The sequence below is a fragment of the Mesoplodon mirus genome (assembly GCF_964341445.2).
Source record: "Mesoplodon mirus genome assembly, chromosome: 10".
NCBI lineage: Eukaryota > Metazoa > Chordata > Mammalia > Artiodactyla > Ziphiidae > Mesoplodon > Mesoplodon mirus.
Genome location: NC_138986.1, coordinates 107,795,201 through 107,816,347, shown reverse-complemented (window position 1 = coordinate 107,816,347; position 21,147 = coordinate 107,795,201). Strand labels below are relative to the sequence as shown.

Sequence of the window (21,147 nt, the reverse complement as noted above, 5' to 3'; positions counted from 1 at the left end):
GAATATCCTCCATTCTAGCCAATGACTGGGAGTGGAAGGTGCGTGCTCGCTGTCCAGGACGTAGAAATAAAAGCTGAGGAGGCGCTGAGGCGTCTCCTGGATCTCTATGAGCCTCCATCATTTCTGAAGGGTAGGGTTGACAGATAAAATATAGGCTGTTTAGATAAATATGAATGTCAGAAAAACAACAAGTATATTTTTAAGATAAGTATGCCCCAAATAGTTCATAGGATCTACTTATACTAAAAATAATGACATTATTCATGTGAAGTTCAAGTTTAACTGGGTATCCTGTACTTTTATTTACTAAATCTGACAGCCCTACTGATGATCCACAATGGAGGCAGTTGAGGAGCGGCACATGCTGGCTCTCGGACAGTCAGAAATGGCTTCAGCAGATCCAGGTACAGTATGAAATTCTTTTTGGATGTAGCTCAGAAGCCATGGCCAGCCCTTGACTGCAAGTACTGCCTCGGGTTTCCCTGAGGTGGGGTAAACCTTCCTCTTAATGGCCTTTTGGTAAGTCTGGAAGACCATATCCAAGGGGAGCCCCAAAGTCAGTTTCATCCTCACAACCATGTTTCCAATTCCTGGAATTGGCTGCATGTGACTCACAAGAGCTGAGGAGGTTTGTGGAAATTGGGAGTGTCATAGCTTGAACCCTTTGTAGGTAAAGTTTTGCTGTTGTGAGAGTTTTAACAGGAGCAATGTGAAAGACTCCAGGTCCCCAGGTAGATAGAAATAATCCTGTTCTACCTGTGTGTATGTGACAAGTCTCTAATAGTTCAGAGAGCAAGTATCTGGTCTTAGAAAGACTGATCCAAGCTTGGATGTTTCTGGCGACAAGGCAAGGTCCTGAGTTTCAAGTTCACCTTTTATGGTTGAGGAGACAATAAGGTGGTCAGAAGGGAAATCATGGAGGAGACCTTGGCTTCATCCATTGTGCAGGCTTGTATATGTGGTTCTATGTAGATTGTGTTTCAAAGGTGGAGCTTGTTTACAACTATGAACATTCTCCGATGTGCTTTTTGGACTTTCATTCCCAGAGCGAGAGCAGTGCCGAGGCTCTAGAAATGCCATGGATATTCTGAGCTGTCAGTGGCATTTCCCAGGTACTGTTCCCCTGGTGCCGCTCTTAGAAATGTCCGAAGGGATTATCATCTGTCTTGTGGCGGGTCCTAGCATTGTGAAAGGAAGCTGCTGCACCTGGCTCAGAGGATTTCGGATGTGGTGGGAGGAGTAGTAGTACTATGACTATAAATTGTATCACAGCATATCTATTCCATCTTGAGAGTGGGGTTGGGGGGTTATGAAGGGGGGCTTTTATTGTACTTTTTTACATTGTACCCTTGAAACTAATTCAATTTTTTAAAATTAATTAATTTATTTTGGGCTGCATTGGGTCTTTGTTGCTGCTAGCGGGCGTTCTCTAGTTGCAGTGCGCCGGGGCTCCTCTTGGCTGCGGTGCACGGGCTTCTCATTGCAGTGGCTTCTCTTGTTGCGGAGCATGGGCTCTAGGCACGCAGGCTTCCGTAGTCGTGGCACGTGGGCTCGGTTGATGTGGCACACGGGCTCTAGAGCGCAGGCTCAGTAGTTGTGGCACGCGGGCTTAGTTACTCCGTGGCACGTGGGATCTTCCCAGGCCAGGGCTCGAACCCATGTCCCCTGCATTCGCAGGCATATTCTTAACTACCGCTCCACCAGGGAAGCCCAATAATTCAGTTTTTTATAAAGAGAAGTTTCCTAATATTATTCCAAAATTTTAAAAATATGTAGTTGGATAACACTATGAAAAATTAACTGATATATTCTTTTATTATTTCTCTTTGCTCCCTGGATTTTTTTTCCTCATCCAGTCAGCTAGGCACTGTGAGCTCACTGCATTAGGAAGGTAAAGACTCAGCAGAAATGAGGGAGAAAAAAAGAAAATTCTCAGCTTTGGAATGTTCACAACGGAGGCCACAGTAGAAGAGGTGAGAATTCTGTGAACAAAAAATAAATGTCGTCTCAAATGCAAAAATGTATTCTCTGCACTGGGAGGCAGGAGAGGGAGGGAGGGAAGGACTGAAGGAGAGAGATCAGTGTGGCCAGGGACATGGAAACTGTGCTTGAGGACGATAGGCCCAGGAAGAGAATCAGAATCTGGAGAAGGTTCAGCCTGCACGTGATCATTGCCTCCAGCCAGCACCCTCATCTCAGACGTTGGGAAATTCAGAGAGAGAGTGGGAGTACGTCAGGAGGGCCACGCGCAGAGTCTGTGTGGCAGGGGTTGTGGCCGTTCCCTATTTGTGAGGAGTCCCCAGCAATTTGCAGGCCTCTTCTGGAAAATGCTGGCGGACGTCTCTAGTGCTTATGTGAAAGCTTGTTCACAAACCTTGAAAGATACAGATGTAGCTGACAGATAGATGCATAGATAGAAAAATGTCATTAAATCAAAGCTCCAGGAAAGGTTTGGAAAATGCCCTTTATTGCATAGGACGCTTCTATTGTCATATGATGTTAGACTGAGTGCCGGTCCCTTCATCCTCCTTCAGACCACGGCATTCTGTCTGCTACTCTCCCGAGGGTCCTTTCTTCTCCCTGGAAGGGATAAAGCAAATGAGGTAGAACAGGAAGAGACAAGAAGCACTCCAAGCTCTGCTGGTCAGGGTTACCCTCCAGCATTGCCTTAATGCTCAGAGCCACACACACCACAGTGAGCTTGGCTCCAGATCAACTACCACGCCACGAAGGTTCTGGAACATTTCCATATCTCGGGGGACCTCATTTCCACGTGACTCTCTTTCCTATTCCCCTTTGTCACAGAAGGCTAGGTCCAGTGGTCAGGGTGAGATCTCGGCTCAGGCCCAAGGCTCTCAGACCTCAAAGTTCTGGTCCTGCAAGGGCCCCTGTCCTCTCTTGAGACCACTCCTGGCTCTCTCTGCCGAGAAGGAGCTGCTGGCAGTACGTCCTCTAAGAGTTGAGGTCCATCGTGCAGACCCTGAGAAAACTCCTAGGAAAAGGCTCCACCTTCTTGTTTACGTCAACAGAGGTCAATGCCTTTGTTAGTGCTGGGTGTGTCCCATTTGATGCAACTGCAGAGCCATTAGGTCAACCAGCACATGTGTGCGGCCCCTTCCCTTAGACTCCTCTGGGCCCTCGTGACATAGGCTCAGAAGACTGCCAGCCTCAAGCCTTACCTCTTCCAAGGGACGGCCACACCGTCTTCCAGGATCTTCTGTCCCATGAATCTCAGTTGCTGTTTGGAACTCAAAGGAGAGAAAAGACCCTGCCTGCGGGGTCTCTTTGGGCTGGGGCCTTCCCCCGTGGGCTGCTCTCCCTCATTCTCCTTTTCTTCTTGCTTCTCTTCATCCTCCTCCTCCTCCTCCTCCTCCTACTCCTCGTTCTCCTCCTCCTCCTCCTCGTCCTCCTCCTCATGCGTGCTCTCGGATTCCACATTGCCCATCCACTGGGCCATGTTGAGATGAAAGACACGGGAGCTGAAGCCCTGCAGGACGCCGAACTTCACGTGCTGCTGGAGGATCTCCAAGGTGGGGAAGACCCGGCAGCAAGCCATGCACCTGAAGCTAGTCTCCATGGTCAGCATCCAGTCTGCTGTCTTGGCGCTGGGTCTCTCCTCGACAGCAGGTGGCCCTGATGGGCTGCCTGGCTCTGCCCTTTCCTCATACTCTTTCTCCTCCCCAGTGGGCTCACTGTCAGACAGGAGGCTTTTGGTGGACACATCAGAAGAGGGGTCAGTGGCTACTGCACACACATCCTCAGGAAGGGTCACTTCTGCTATCGTCAGCTGCTTTTCAGGCAACTCCAAGGGTTTCTTTGTCTTCCAGGAGACAGCGACACCCTTGTTCACTTGTACCTGCATGTAGTATATTTTCATGCCCCTTTCCTCTTTGTCTGGGTGCAGATAGTTCTTACAGGGTGAAGAGGGTGAGGAGGAGACACAGTGTGATGGGGAAGCGGTCTCTCCTTCTTTCTGATCCTGGGCTAGGGGTGGTCTAGGCTGGGCAGTGTCTCGATGAAATCTCCGGATTCCTGAAAAAGGAAATGAAAATCATAATAACATGCATGGGCCATGCCGGAAGCTGAGGGAGCAGGTGTGGTAGACGAGAGAGGGACATTGGCACGACATAGCTATGTCGTGAGCTTGGTGTCAGTGGGCCGTAGGACGGAGTGGTGTATCGGGTGTCATCTGTGGGCTTTTAATGTGCGTGGGGGTGTATACTGGAGCGGTGTCTATATACAGGGTTGTGGAGTATGGTGGTGAGGGCTGTAGTATGTGAGGGATGCGGCTGGATGCGTGTACGACGAGGAGTGTGAGTTTGGGAATATCGGTGGTGCATTCCTTGTGGAATGGGGCTGTGGTGCAGGAGAGTACTGTGGAGCACGTGCTTGGGGTTGATGTGCACTGAGAAGGGCTGTGCCTGGAGGGCACGTGTATGTGTGAGCTGTGTACACCTGAGCTGGATGGTCCTGCTCTCAGGCTGGAGGTGTATAATGCAGAACTCTGTCCTTCTCTGGAAGCAAAGGCAAAGACAAAGCCTACATTTTCCTCTGAAGATGCTTAATCTGGTCCCTCTTCCCTCCACCTCAAGCCCAGACCTTTCCGGCCCCTGCTTCTTGACTTCCCCACCATGGTAGTAGCAGTATTCACACACACATTCCCAGACTCAGCTGGCATCCATGCCCTCGGAACAGCTCAGCCATCCTGCCCAGGCTCCTCCACAGAGCCCTCATCACCTCTGATGACCCTGGATTTCCTCTCAGCCTCCCTGGGATCTGTGTGCCTCCTGCCTCACAGCCAAGCACCCCCTCACCTGAGGAGCCCCGCGCCCTTACCAGCGTAGCTGAGCTTGGGCAGAGTAGAAGTACAGAAGAAGTATTTAGAGGCAGAGGAGACCTCCCCTGCCCCTGGGCTGCAGCCTTGGGCCACCACAGTGGATCCAAGCCGAGGGGGATCCTCTTGTGACTTCGAGATTCCTGAGGGAGGAATGAAAGGCTCAGGGTGGGTTCATCAGTCCTCTGTCCACAGATATTTACTGAGTGTGTGACACGTGTCAGGTGCAGTGGATACACACAGTTGAGAGTGTGGTTCCCAGTGGATCCTCCAGAATTTAATTCCAATCAATACTTATTCTCTCACTGTCTAGTTGGTAATGTAGGCCTCGGTGGTGACTGTGAGTGTGTGGGAAGAGTGAGTGATGTGTATCAGTTAAGTCTGTGGTAAGTGTGGGGTTGGCATGGGGAGCACAGTGCAGACGTGTCTATCTGTGTCTGTGGCCTTTGTGTGCATGGTTTCTGTTCACAAGTCAGGAATTCTGGGACATGTAACTTTTCCTCATTACATGGTGTGGCTTGTATTTATGGTGCGTGTTCATTCATTCATTCACCAAGATTCAGTAAGCAGCTACTCCTGTGTATCCGGCACTCTTCCATTGTTGTAGTCTTTGGTAACGCTGCACATTCTAGTAGGGGAAGACACACACTGAACAAAACTACAATAAATATATAATACATCAGCTGGTGGTAAGTATATATGGGTTGCCAGACTTAGCGAACAAGAATACAAGGCACCCAGTTAAATTTCAGTTTCAGATAAACCCAGAATAATTTTTTAGTGTAAGTATTCCCATGCAGTATTTGGCCTGACTTAGTTTTAGTGTAAGTAGGGCCCATACAATATGTGGGACATACGGATACTGAAAAATTACTTGTTGTTTATCTGGAATTCAAATTGAACTGGATAGCCCATATTTTCTCTGGCAATCCTGACATGGGTTACTGAGACTGTGGTTTCCTGTGGTTTGTACAAAGCGGGTCTGGCATTACTCAAGAATGTGTTATAAGGGTGGTGTGTATGACACGTGACTGGTTCTTACAGACGTATTTAGAGATGGCTGAAGTTAGCTGTGTTTGTGCAAGAGTTGAGGAAATACATGTATATATAGTGTGTGTGTGTGTGTGTGTCCTATATATATAGTGTGTGTGTCTATATACATATCTCATCTCCAGCGTTTGCTGTTGGAGGAGAGGATTGTGATACAGGTGGGTTGTATGAGAACGTAGTATAGGAGGGATGCGTGTATATACCTCCATGTGCTGTGTGTGGTTTAATAAGGAAGTTATATGTGGGGTGTGTGATATTTTTGCTGTATCAGAGTGTACATGGGTGTATGAGTTACTGTCTCCTAAAACACCCCTAACAAGAATTCTGTATACACTCCTAGGTACGCCGAGTGTCAGCCAGCTCCAGGCAGGGTGACAAGAACTTTACCACACAGATGTTATATCTGGTAAGCACTCTACCCCCATTCATCTCGCTCTTCTCTGCACTACCACACACACACACGCACACACACACACACACACAGTCACTCTCTCACACACAAACACACAGGAACATAGAGCAAAATATTCTGAATGGTCAGGGGCAGTCATTGCCTTCCCCAGCCTGTCCCAGCCACTGCCTGGAAATCTGCCTGCTGTCTAGAGCTCCATTCCCAGGGCCCATCCTACAGTCTCCAGGGCCCTGGGCCTGGTAGGAGCTACCGGGCTCTAATCTGGGGCAGAGGCCTCTAGCTGGAGCTCTGGGGTGACCACCCCTCTCCCAGGGCAAGCTACTCGCCTACATTTAATGCACGCAGGCACCACGTGGCCCGTGGCTCTCAGAGCTCCCCGCAGAACCCTGAGGACATTTCTCACCCTCGCTCACGCGGTCTCACTCTCTGGAAAACCCTTCCCTTCCCTTGATCTCCTTTGGGAAATTCTTCCTGTTGAAGGAATAAATCCTCCTTGCTTTCAATATGACACCATCCCTAGACAAACAATCTTCTTTCAAAGTGCATTCCACTTGTCAAGATATTTTTCAACAGGGCCTTCAACTCATGGGGCTTCTCTTTCCACGTTGGTAAAAGAGGCCAAGCAACTGATGGGTCTCTCTCAGCATCCTTGCATCCTTCACATCCCCCACCTCATGTCCCCAGGGAAAGATCCAAGAGAATAAGAGAGAAATCGGGGACTGAGAAAAGCTGCATCTCTAGGTCTGTGCAAGCAGGATGCAGCCTGCTGTGAGTCCGACAAAGCTCCAGGCCCGGCTGCCCCAGGAGAGAGTCCTCAGACCAGCGGAGCTGACCTCCCATCTCCCAGGGGGCATCTGGCCATTCTGTGCCGTCTCACACCACAGGGACCCTCCGGATAGATACGGCAGCATCAGTGAGACAAGGTCTCTCGTTCCCTGCTTCACAGGTGACACGTTCTCAGTCCCCCGCTTCCTAGAGAAGGTTCAGTTTGGCAGAAACCCATGTGCCCCAGACAAGTTGCCCCCCACATACCTCCTCCGTTCTCGGCAGTTTCCTGGGACTCTTCATTTTCCAGATGTTTCCTCTTTTGTCGCCGTTCCATCGTACCAACTAGAAGTCTCCCTTAGAAGATGCCTCAAGAGATGTCCAACTCCTCCTCTTCCCTACAGGTTGGCCCTTCTTGGCTCTTGGGCAATCCGTTGAAATGATTCAATATAAATAAAATGGTCAAGTCTCCTAAATGGCTGAAAAACTTGTACCACTTAGTGAACCAGCAGTACTGCCTAGTGCTCACCAGGGCTGTTATGTTTGCAAGGTTGCCAGGCGCACAGTGGAATTCTGTGACCTCAGTGATGACATCAGAGCATTCGGTGGACCTAGGTTGAGCACAGTGTCTGCAGTAGCACACGCCCCATTTTCAAGAACAATTCCTTTTTCCCAGCCGAAGCTTTCCCTTTGAAATAGAAAGGTTCATACCATATCTATTATAAATTGTATCATACCATGTCTATTATAAAATTCACATTTTGATTGGAGATCTTTTAATGTCTTTTCTAGAGAGATTTAATATGAATATTTTAAATGGTCTCCAGTTTCCCTGTGGATTATTGACATTTTAAACTCTGCACTTCAATTTTCCCTCAATACGTGTAATTTTGTCACGGCTATTTCTGTACTTAAAGATGAGGAACTATATAATTGATTTCTTCATTTTTTCCCCATCTCTTTCCAAGGTACTGCATTTGATTGTGTCTTGCGACTGAGTGAAAAATGCTAGTCCTTGAGTCAGGACATTGGGCCCTTTAGCAAATAACTCAACCTATCTGGGCTTCAGCTTCTGTATGTGCGATCAAGAGGCTTGGACTAGCTGACTTTTCAAATGCTGTGTTTCTTTGATTCACTCTCACTTACTGATCTGCTCCGTAAGAAGTGGGTCTGTTCTCATAAAGTAACAACAGTCTTTTCCTAACCTTGGGTTGGGCGGAGTTTATCTGTTCGTACTCAGTTTGTTAGTTATATTGCCTTCTACGTATGCTTAGCTCTAAATAATTTATATAGCTCTTGTGAAAATTTTTAGATCTTCTTTTTTTCTTATTTTCTTTTACAGTTTCTAATTTGTTATCGCCAGTGTAGAAGAGCCTGATTGACTTCTAAAATTTATTGATCTTGTATGTGTGTGCCTTGTTGAACCATCTTATTAGTTCCTGCTAGTTTATCTGTGGGTTCTTTTGGGTCTCCTAGATAAATGAGCATATTAAATGTAAATAATGTGTTCTTTGGATAAAGTTTATTTTCTTGCATCTCTATGTATAGAAGCAATATGTTGAATTGATTTAAATATTTAAATATTACATACCTGTTATCACAATCTAACATTCTTTATCTTATTTTCTTTCAATCAATATTATGTTTTCAAGATTTATCCACGTGAATCCATATAGATCTAGGTCTTTGATTTTTGACTGTTTGATATTATTTGATCACATGCATATAGCATCATTTATTTTCCATTCAAGCATTATTGGACAATTGGATTGTTTCCCTCCCTTCTCTAGAACAAACAACATTTCCTAGAATATCCCTGAAGATGTCTGACAGTCGAGAAGGGCCAGGCTGCCCGAAGGACTGCTACTTGCTTTTTGCCACGTTCCAACAGGCCGTCTCCAGCCAGCAATTTGAAGCACAGCTGAAATGAGAACTGCCCCAAATGTGAAGATCTTAGGAGCTTCCTAGAAGGTGGGAGGTTAATGATAGGCATCCTGCTGGGATCCCAGGGGAGTCTGAGCTGGCCTGAAGCTCATCTTCCTCCTCCACCTCTCAAGAGAAATGTGGAGGAAAGGAGACTTCAAAAACTGTGAGCAGGCAGAGGGAGAGATATTGGGGGCCGAAGCTGTAACTGAGGTCTTGGAGTGGGCTGTGAGCACGCAGAGCCTCTAGAGAGCCAGGCTCTGCCTTCTGAGGACTTCTCCCCTAAGGCTGCTCATAATTCACGTGATACCAGCCATATAGAGCCGACTTGGCCCACACTGTCACAGAAAGCCTTATCAGAATCTCTTCTTCTTCATACACTCTTGTGTCTGTTACTTGGTTATTGCCTTTGGTACTCCACTGATGTGAACCAGAGTCGCCGGGGGATGGAGGACACTAGTGACCCATCTTGCTCTGTGGCCTCAGTCCACAGCTTGAGGGTAAGGGAAGAGGCCAAATGAAGGTTAAGAAGGAAAGATGGAGTTTGAAGAGAAGACCTGAGTTAAGGGTGTCTTCTCAAGTCCTGATGACTGAAATGTAGCTCCAGTACCTGAAGTCCTGCTTGTTCTCAAGGCTGACCGCGGGGCTGGGTGCACTCAGTGAAGGAACCGTATACACTTAGTATTTCCTTGCTTGCTCACACTTGCCCTCCTCTGATACACCCTCTGCAAGACTGATCTTCCCCTGAAACAACTTTCCACCTGCCACTGTTATCTCATGAACATTTGCTTCCCCTTCCTAGTGTCCCCCTAGAATGCCATTGCAGCCAATTCATAATTTGATAATCATGCTGCTTACCATATTCTCAGCAACTTCTGATAAATTTTATTCACTTTATTCCATAGTCTTCACCCATCAATAATCTTCCTTAACTTCCTAGCTGCAGGTTAACCCATTCGGAATCATTTCTTTTTCTTTCTCTTCTTTGGCAAATCCTTTCTATCTTTTAAGGTCTTTTTCTTGTCTCTCTACCATCTTGCCTTCGTGAACTCTTTTTTTTTTTTTCGTTTATATAACCTTTCAATCTCCTTCCCCAATTTCCTCATAAACATTGAGAGTTTATTCCTCACACGTTAGACAGCGGTTTATGAATGGCCAGGCATAATGGACTCAGAATGAGTTGGCAACCCCGAGGTACCTGTCTTGCTGGGGAGCCACAGGTGAAGGGCTGTCTGCTGGACACATGTTTGCATGGAGTCAGGCTGAGTGGCCTCAGGGTGTTTGCCCTGCACTTGTGTGTGTTTCTCCCTAGTTGGTTTCCTTGTCCAGCCACCTGTGACCTCCCTCCATCCAGCCCAGGGAATCCTTCTCATCACAGGGGTAGGATGTTTGTCTCATTTTCCATCACATCCTTTCCCCAAAGTTTGGTTGTGAGTTGTTCCCATTCCAAAGACCTTTCCTCTTTGAAGAGAAAAGAGAAAATCTTTTTTCTCCTTTCCTCTCACTTCACTTCTGCTCTATTATCTCCTCCGTCCAGAATGGCCAACTGACTCACATGGGTGTAGATCCGAAGATGGCAAGAACTGCCAGCAATTCTGAGATAATAATACGGATGGATCAGGAAAACTTGAAAACCTTATTGGGCTTCCCTGGTGGAGCGGTAGTTAAGAATATGCCTGCGAATGCAGGGGACATGGGTTCGAGCCCTGCCCTGGGAAGATCCCACGTGCCACGGAGTAACTAAGCCCGCGCGCCACAACTACTGAGCCTGCGCTCTAGAGCCCATTTGTCACAACTACTGAGCCCACGTGCCACAACTACGGAAGCCTGCGTGCCTAGAGACCATGCTCCGCAACAAGAGAAGCCACTGCAATGAGAAGCCCGTGCACCGCAGCCAAGAGGAGCCCCGGCGCACTGCAACTAGAGAACGCCCGCTAGCAGCAACAAAGACCCAATGCAGCCCAAAATAAATTAATTAATTTAAAAAAATTGAATTAGTTTCAAGGGTACAATGTATAAACGTACAATAAAAGCCCCCCTTCATAACCCCCCAACCCCACTCTCAAGATGGAATAGATATGCTGTGATACAATTTATAGCCGTAGTACTACTACTCCTCCCACCACATCCGAAATCCTCTGAGCCAGGTGCAGCAGCTTCCTTTCACAATGCTAGGACCCGCCACAAGACAGATGATAATCCCTTTGGATATTTCAAGTAGTGGCACCAGGGGAACAGTACATGGGAAATGCCACTGACATCTCAGAATATCCATGGCATTTCTAGAGCCTCGGCACTGCTCTCGCTCTGGGAATGAAGGTCCAAAAAGCACATCGGAGAATGTTCATAGTTGTAAACAAGCTCCACCTTTGAAACACAATCTACATAGAACCACATATACAAGCCTGCACGATGGATGAAGCCAAGGTCTCCTCCATGATTTCCCTTCTGACCACCTTATTGTCTCCTCAACCATAAAAGGTGAACTTGAAACTCAGGACCTTGCCTTGTCGCCAGAAACATCCAAGCTTGGATCAGTCTTTCTAAGACCAGATACTTGCTCTCTGAACTATTAGAGACTTGTCCCATACACACAGGTAGAACAGGATTATTTCTATCTACCTGGGGACCTGGAGTCTTTCACATTGCTCCTGTTAAAACTCTCACAACAGCAAAACTTTACCTACAAAGGGTTCAAGCTATGACACTCCCAATTTCCACAAACCTCCTCAGCTCTTGTGAGTCACATGCAGCCAATTCCAGGAATTGGAAACATGGTTGTGAGGATGAAACTGACTTTGGGGCTCCCCTTGGATATGGTCTTCCAGACTTACCAAAAGGCCATTAAGAGGAAGGTTTACCCCACCTCAGGGAAACCCGAGGCAGTACTTGCAGTCAAGGGCTGGCCATGGCTTCTGAGCTACATCCAAAAAGAATTTCATACTGTACCTGGATCTGCTGAAGCCATTTCTGACTGTCCGAGAGCCAGCATGTACCGCTCCTCAACTGCCTCCATTGTGGATCATCAGTAGGGCTGTCAGATTTAGTAAATAAAAGTACAGGATACCCAGTTAAACTTGAACTTCACATGAATAATAAGTCATTATTTTTAGTATAAGTAGATCCTATGAACTATTTGGGGCATACTTATCTTAAAAATATACTTGTTGTTTTTCTGACATTCATATTTATCTAAACAGCCTATATTTTATCTGTCAACCCTACCCTTCAGAAATGATGGAGGCTCATAGAGATCCAGGAGACGCCTCAGCGCCTCCTCAGCTTTTATTTCTACGTCCTGGACAGCGAGCACGTACCTTCCACTCCCAGTCATTGGCTAGAATGGAGGATATTCTCTGTTTTAGAGCTTTTTCTACTTGTCATTGTTATTATCTTCCTTATTTTAAAGAGATGTTTATTTTCTCCCAAACTTAATAGCTCATCCAAAAGTATTTCAAAGTTCATTAGACAAGGGAAAAAACAACATGGTTCTGAAAAGTGAAGGAAACCGCCTGGTGTTTAGTCAAGAAGTAGTAGGGAGATTGAAAAAGCCAAACTTAATAAGCAAATCTCTCCAAGGGTATTTTCAGAGCTTGATACCCTCCCACACCCTGAAAATATTATTACATCAAGAATGTAGAACTGCTAACCAAATGTAAGGCTCCCATATGATTCTATCAAACTGAGGATGCTTCTTTACTAAGCAGTGAGCACACTTGCTGCCCCAGGGACCTTGGCAGTTGCAACGTAGGGCTCTTCCCTTTGGGATGGAAACAGCAAGTTTTCCTGTGGTCTACACACTGGCCCCCAAAATACTACACTCCCAATACTTGTCAACTTTAAGTATTTTTCTACATATCTCCATTTTTCTGTTACTATTTGGACTACATCCTAGACTTGACACTACGTAAATTGCATTCAAGAAGCTATTTTTAAAAGTTGGTAGGAAACCTTAAATCTATAGCTTGCAGTCCCTGGCTTACTTTCATCCAGGTGCATAAGGGTTTTCAAAAGTAGTCAGGTTAGTTACCCCATATCACAGCCCCACGCTTGTGTCACAGGTATAAAAATGGAACATGCTATTTAAGGTTTTAGTTGCCAAATCATCAAGCCTCCCAGACAGAGGCAATAGAGCAAAATGATTACAGAGGCATGGATTTTGATTTGCTCCAGTGTCTTGGGCAAGTCACTTGGCCTCTGTATTTATTTGTACTTATCTGCATTTATCTGTCACTTGGGGGTCATAATTGTACCTGGTCCATGGGTACGTTGTACCAATGATCTGTAAGGTAGTTACAAGAAACCGACACAGAGTAAGCACTCCACAGACATTGGCTATTAGCTATTGGAAATAGTTCTCCGTGAAACAGATGACTTTATCAGTGGATGACACGGTGGGAGACAGTGAATCACAGAATCACAGCATGTTGAAAGTGACCTAGTTCACACTCTTATGTGAAAAGAAGAAAAGTGTGCATGGGTAGAAAATGTCTGAAACTTTACCTAACAAATAGTTCATCATGTTAGCATGGAAGATTAGAATAAATCAGGAAAGGAGGAAAGAAAAACTTGAGTGTCATTCAATTTCTCTATCGTTTGTGTTTCTACACTGAGACTCTGAATACACTGGAAGTGCAATTTTTTTTAATGTGGCGGGATAAAGGTTTTCAAGTTTTCCTGATCCATCCATATTATTATCTCAGAATTGCTGGCAGTTCTTGCCATCTTCGGATCTACACCCATGTGAGTCAGTGGGCCATTCTGGACGGAGGAGATAATAGAGCAGAAGTGAAGTGAGAGGAAAGGAGAAAAAAGATTTTCTCTTTTCTCTTCAAAGAGGAAAGGTCTTTGGAATGGGAACAACTCACAACCAAACTTTGGGGAAAGGATGTGATGGAAAATGAGACAAACATCCTACCCCTGTGATGAGAAGGATTCCCTGGGCTGGATGGAGGGAGGTCACAGGTGGCTGGACAAGGAAACCAACTAGGGAGAAACACACACAAGTGCAGGGCAAACACCCTGAGGCCACTCAGCCTGACTCCATGCAAACATGTGTCCAGCAGACAGCCCTTCACCTGTGGCTCCCCAGCAAGACAGGTACCTCAGGGTTGCCAACTCATTCTGAGTCCATTATGCCTGGCCATTCATAAACCGCTGTCTAACGTGTGAGGAATAAACTCTCAATGTTTATGAGGAAATTGGGGAAGGAGATTGAAAGGTTATATAAACGAAAAAAAAAAAAGAGTTCACGAAGGCAAGATGGTAGAGAGACAAGAAAAAGACCTTAAAAGATAGAAAGGATTTGCCAAAGAAGAGAAAGAAAAAGAAATGATTCCGAATGGGTTAACCTGCAGCTAGGAAGTTAAGGAAGATTATTGATGGGTGAAGACTATGGAATAAAGTGAATAAAATTTATCAGAAGTTGCTGAGAATATGGTAAGCAGCATGATTATCAAATTATGAATTGGCTGCAATGGCATTCTAGGGGGACACTAGGAAGGGGAAGCAAATGTTCATGAGATAACAGTGGCAGGTGGAAAGTTGTTTCAGAGGAAGATCAGTCTTGCAGAGGGTGTATCAGAGGAGGGCAAGTGTGAGCAAGCAAGGAAATACTAAGTGTATACGGTTCCTTCACTGAGTGCACCCAGCCCCGCGGTCAGCCTTGAGAACAAGCAGGACTTCAGGTACTGGAGCTACATTTCAGTCATCAGGACTTGAGAAGACACCCTTAACTCAGGTCTTCTCTTCAAACTCCATCTTTCCTTCTTAACCTTCATTTGGCCTCTTCCCTTACCCTCAAGCTGTGGACTGAGGCCACAGAGCAAGATGGGTCACTAGTGTCCTCCATCCCCCGGCGACTCTGGTTCACATCAGTGGAGTACCAAAGGCAATAACCAAGTAACAGACACAAGAGTGTATGAAGAAGAAGAGATTCTGATAAGGCTTTCTGTGACAGTGTGGGCCAAGTCGGCTCTATATGGCTGGTATCACGTGAATTATGAGCAGCCTTAGGGGAGAAGTCCTCAGAAGGCAGAGCCTGGCTCTCTAGAGGCTCTGCGTGCTCACAGCCCACTCCAAGACCTCAGTTACAGCTTCGGCCCCCAATATCTCTCCCTCTGCCTGCTCACAGTTTTTGAAGTCTCCTTTCCTCCACATTTCTCTTGAGAGGTGGAGGAGGAAGATGAGCTTCAGGCCAGCTCAGACTCCCCTGGGATCCCAGCAGGATGCCTATCATTAACCTCCCACCTTCTAGGAAGCTCCTAAGATCTTCACATTTGGGGCAGTTCTCATTTCAGCTGTGCTTCAAATTGCTGGCTGGAGACGGCCTGTTGGAACGTGGCAAAAAGCAAGTAGCAGTCCTTCGGGCAGCCTGGCCCTTCTCGACTGTCAGACATCTTCAGGGATATTCTAGGAAATATTGTTTGTTCTAGAGAAGGGAGGGAAACAATCCAATTGTCCAATAATGCTTGAATGGAAAATAAATGATGCTATATGCATGTGATCAAATAATATCAAACAGTCAAAAATCAAAGACCTAGATCTATATGGATTCACGTGGATAAATCTTGAAAACATAATATTGGTTGAAAGAAAATAAGATAAAGAATGTTAGATTGTGATAACAGGTATGTAAGTATTTAAATATTTAAATCAATTCAACATATTGCTTCTATATAGAGAGATGCAAGAAAATAAACTTTATCCAAAGAACACATTATTTACATTTAATATGCTCATTTATTTAGGAGACCCAAAAGAACCCACAGATAAACTAGCAGGAACTAATAAAACGGTTCAACAAGGCACACACATACAAGATCAATAAATTTTAAAACTCAATCAGGCTCCTCTACACTGGCGATAACAAATTAGAAACTGTAAAAGAAAATAAGAAAAAAAGAAGATCTAAAAATTGTCACAAGAGCCATATAAATTATGTAGAGCTAAGCATACATAGAAGGCAATATAACTAACAAACTGAGTACGAACAGTTAAACTCCGCCCAACCCAAGGTTAGGAAAAGACTGTTGTTACTTTATGAGAACAGACCCTCTTCTTAAGGAGCAGATCAGTAAGTGAGAGTGAATCAAAGAAACACAGCATTTGAAAAGTCAGCTAGTCCAAGCCTCTTGATCGCACATACAGAAGCTGAAGCCCAGATAGTTTGAGTTACTTGGAAAAGGGCCCAATGTCCTGACTCAAGGACTAGCATTTTTCACTCAGTCGCAAGACACAATCAAATGCAGTACCTTGGAAAGAGATGGGGAAAAAATGAAGAAATCAAGTATATAGTTCCTCATCTTTAAGTACAGAAATAGCCGTGACAAAATTACACGTATTGAGGGAAAATTGAAGTGCAGAGTTTAAAATGTCAATAATCCACAGGGAAACTGGAGACCATTTAAAATATTCATATTAAATCTCTCTAGAAAAGACATTAAAAGATCTCCAATCAAAATGTGAATTTTATAATAGACATGGTATGATACAATTTATAATAGATAAGGTATGAACCTTAACCTTTCACGGGAAAGGTTCGGCTGGGAAAAAGGAATTGTTCTTGAAAATGGGGCGTGTGCTACTGCAGACACTGTGCTCAACCTAGGTCCACCGAATGCTCTGATGTCATCACTGAGGTCACAGAATTCCACTGTGCGCCTGGCAACCTTGCAAACATAACAGCCCTGGTGATCACTAGGCAGTACTGCTGGTTCACTAAGTGGTACAAGTTTTTCAGCAATTTAGGAGACTTGACTATTTTTGTTTGTATTGAATCATTTCAACGGATTGCCCAAGAGTCAAGAAGGGCCAACCTGTAGGGAAGAGGAGGAGTTGGACATCTCTTGAGGCATCTTCTAAGGGAGACTTCTAGTTGGTACGATGGAACGGCGACAAAAGAGGAAACATCTGGAAAATGAAGAGTCCCAGGAAACTGCCGAGAACGGAGGAGGTATGTGGGAGGCAACTTGTCTGGGGCACATGGGTTTCTGCCAAACTGAACCTTCTCTAGGAAGCGGGGGACTGAGAACGTGTCACATGTAAAGCAGGGAGCGAGAGACCTTGTCTCACTGATGCTGCCGTATCTATCGGGAGGGCCCCTGTGGTGTGAGACGGCACAGAACGGCCAGATGCCCCCTGGGAGATGGGAGGTCAGCTCTGCTGGTCTGAGGACTCTCTCCTGGGGCAGCCAGGCCTGGAGCTTTGTCGGACTCACAGCAGGCTGCATCCTGCTTGCACAGACCTAGAGGTGCAGCTTTTCTCAGTCCCCGATTTCTCTCTTATTCTCTTGGATCTTTCCCTGGGGTCATGAGGTGGGGGATGTGAAGGATGCAAGGATGCTGAGAGAGACCCATGAGTTGCTTGGCCTCTTTTACCAAAGTGGAAAGAGAAGCCCCATGAGTTGAAGGCCCTGTTGAAAAATATCTTGACAAGTGGAATGTACTTTGAAAGAAGATTGTTTGTCTAGGGATGGTGTCATATTGAAAGCAAGGAGGATTTATTCCTTCAACAGGAAGAATTTCCCAAAGGAGATCAAGGGAAGGGAAGGGTTTTCCAGAGACTGAGACCGCGTGAGCGGGGGTGAGAAATATCCTCAGGGTCCTGTGGGGAGCTGAGAGCCATGGGCCACGTGGTGCCTGTGTGCATTAAATGTAGGCGAGTAGCTTGCCGTGGGAGAGGGGTGGTCACCCCACAGCTCCAGCTAGAGGCCTCTGCCCCAGATTAGAGCCCAGTAGCTCCTACCAGGCCCAGGGCCCTGGAGACTGTAGGATGGGCCCTGGGAATGGAGCTCTACACAGCAGGCAGATTTCCAGGCAGTGGCTGGGACAGGCTGGGGAAGGCAATGACTGCACCTGACCATTCAGAATAGTTTGCTCTATGTTCCTGTGTGTTTGTGTGTGTGTGTGTGTCTGTGTGTGTGTGTGTGGTAGTGCAGAGAAGAGCGAGATGAATGGGGTTAGAGTGCTTACCAGATATAAAGTCTGCATGGTAAAGTTCTTGTCACCCTGCCTGGACCTGGCTGACACTCGGTGTACGTAAGAGTGTATACAGAATTGTTGTTAGGGGTGTTTTATGAGACAGTAACTCATACACCCATGTACACTCTGATGCAGCAAAAATATCACACACCCCACATATAACTTCCTTAGTAAACCACACACAGCACATGGAGGTATATACACGGATCCCTCCTGTACTACGTTCTCATACAACCCACCTGTATCACAATCCTCTCCTCCAACACCAAACGCTGGAGATGAGATATGTATATAGACACACACACTATATATAGAGGACACACACACACACACACACACTATATATACATGTATCTCCTCAACTCTTGCACAAACACAGCTAACTTCACCCATCGCTAAATACCTCTGTAAGATCCAGTCACGTGTCATACACACCACACTTGTAACACATTCTTGAGTAATGCCAGACCCGCTTTGTACAAACCCCAGTAAACCACAGTCTCAGTAACCCATGTCAGGATTGCCAGAGAAAATATGGGCTATCCAGTTCAATTTGAATTCCAGATAAACAACAAGTAATTTTTCAGTATCCGTATGTCCCACATATTGTATGGGTCATACTTACACTAAAACTAAGTAAGAACAAATACTGCATGGGAATACTTACACTAAAAATTATTCTGGGTTTATCTGAAAGTGAAATTTAACTGGGTGCCTTGTATTCTTGTTTGCTAAGTCTGGCAACACTTATATACTTACCACCAGCTGATGTATTATATATTTATTGTAGTTTTGTTTAGTGTGTGTCTTCCCCTACTAGAATGTGCAGCGTTACCAAAGACTACAACAATGGAAGAGTGCCGGATACACAGGAGTAGCTGCTTACTGAATCTTGGTGAATGAATGAATGAACACGCACCATAAATACAAGCCACACCATGTAATGAGGAAAAGTTACATGTCCGAGAATTCCTGACTTGTGAAAAGAAAAAATGCACACAAAGGCCACAGACACAGATAGACACGTCTGCACTGTGCTCCCCATGCCAACCCCACACTTACCACAGACTTAACTGATACACATCACTCACTCTTCCCACACACTCACAGTCACCACCGAGGCCTTCATTACCAACTAGACAGTGAGAGAATAAGCATTGATTGGAATTAAATCCTGGAGGATCCACTGGGAACCACACTCTCAACTGTGTGTATTCACTGCACCTGACACGTGTCACACACTCAGTAAATATTTGTGGACAGAGGACTGATGAACCCACCCTGAGCCTTTCATTCCTCCCTCAGGAATCTCGAAGTCACGAGAGGATCCCCCTCGGCTTGGATCCACTGTGGTGGCCCAAGGCTGCAGCCCAGGGGCAGGGGAGGTCTCCTCTGCCTCTAAATACTTCTTCTGTACTTCTACTCTGCACAAGCTCAGCTACGCTGGTAAGGGCGCGGGGCTCCTCAGGTGAGGGGGTGCTTGGCTGTGAGGCAGGAGGCACACAGATCCCAGGGAGGCTGAGAGGAAATCCAGGGTCATCAGAGGTGATGAGGGCTCTGTGGAGGAGCCTGGGCAGGATGGCTGAGCTGTTCCGAGGGCATGGATGCCAGCTGAGTCTGGGAGTGTGTGTGTGAATACTGCTACTACCATGGTGGGGAAGTCAAGGAGCAGGGGCCGGAAAGGTCTGGGCTTGAGGTGGAGGGAAGAGGGACCAGATTAAGCATCTTCAGAGGAAAATGTAGGCTTTGTCTTTGCCTTTGCTTCCAGAGAAGGACAGAGTTCTGCATCATACACCTCCAGCCTGAGAGCAGGAGCATCCAGCTCAGGTCCACACAGCTCACACATACACGCGCCCTCCAGGCACAGCCCTTCTCAGTGCACATCAACCCCAAGCACGTGCTCCACAGTACTCTCCTGCACCACAGCCCCATTCCACAAGGAATGCACCACCGATATTCCCAAACTCACACTCCTCGTCGTACACGCATCCAGCCGCATCCCTCACATACTACAGCCCTCACCACCATACTCCACACCCCTGTATACAGACACCGCTCCAGTATCCCCCCCCACGCACATGAAAAGCCCACAGATGACACCAGATACACCACTCCGTCCTACGGCCAAGAGACACCAAGCTCACGACATAGCTAGGTCGTGCCAATGTCCCTCTCTCGTCTACCACACCTGCTCCCTCAGCTTCCGGCATGGCCCATGCATGTTATTATGATTTTCATTTCCTTTTTCAGGAATCCGGAGATTTCATCGAGACACTGCCCAGCCTAGACCACCCCTAGCCCAGGATCAGGAAGAAGGAGAGACCGCTTCCCCATCACACTGTGTCTCCTCCTCACCCTCTTCACCCTGTAAGAACTATCTGCACCCAGACAAAGAGGAAAGGGGCATGAAAATATACTACATGCAGGTACAAGTGAACAAGGGTGTCGCTGTCTCCTGGAAGACAAAGAAACCCTTGGAGTTGCCTGCAAAGCAGCTGACGATAGAAGAAGTGACCCTTCCTGAGGATGTGTGTGCAGTAGACACTGACCCCTCTTCTGATGTGTCCACCGAAAGCCTCCTGTCTGACAGTGAGCCCACTGGGGAGGAGAAAGAGTATGCGGAAAGGGCAGAGCCAGGCAGCCCATCAGGGCCACCTGCCGTCGAGGAGAGACCCATCGCCAAGACAGCAGACTGGATGCTGACCATGGAGACCGGCTTCATGTGCATGACCTGCTGCCGGGTCTTCCCCACCTTGGAGATCCTCCAGCAGCACGTGAAGTTTAGTGTCCTGCAGGGCTTCAGCTGCCGTGTCTTTCATCTCAACATGGCCCAGTGGATGGGCAATGTGGAATCCGAGAGCATCCCTGAGGAGGAGGACGAGGAGGAGGAGGAGGAGAACGAGGAGGAGGAGGAGGAGGAGGAGGAGGAGGAGGATGAAGAGAAGCAAGAAGAAAAGGAAAATGAAGGAGAGCAGCCCACGTGGGAAGGCCCCAGCCCAAAGAGACCCCGCAGGCAGGGTCTTTTCTCTCCTTTGAGTTCCAAACAGCAACTGAGATTCATGGGACAGAAGATCCTGGAAGACGGTGTGGCCGTCCCTTGGAAGAGGTAAGGCTTGAGGCTGGCAGTCTTCTGAGCCTACGTCACGAGGGCCCAGAGGAGTCTAAGGGAAGTGGCCGCACAC

The 21,147-nt window shown here is 46.7% G+C and overlaps 1 pseudogene across 1 annotated transcript in view; it reads right to left on the bottom strand.

The window, feature by feature from the left end:
• Window positions 1-20,693, bottom strand: part of LOC309811226 (protein FAM170A-like) — an 86,967-nt pseudogene extending 66,274 nt beyond the window's left edge. The window contains exon 1 of the transcript in view: window positions 20,670-20,693. The product of the transcript in view is annotated as a protein FAM170A-like (transcript). The remainder of the gene's footprint in view (window positions 1-20,669) is intronic.
• Between the last annotated feature and the right edge of the window lie 454 nt (window positions 20,694-21,147).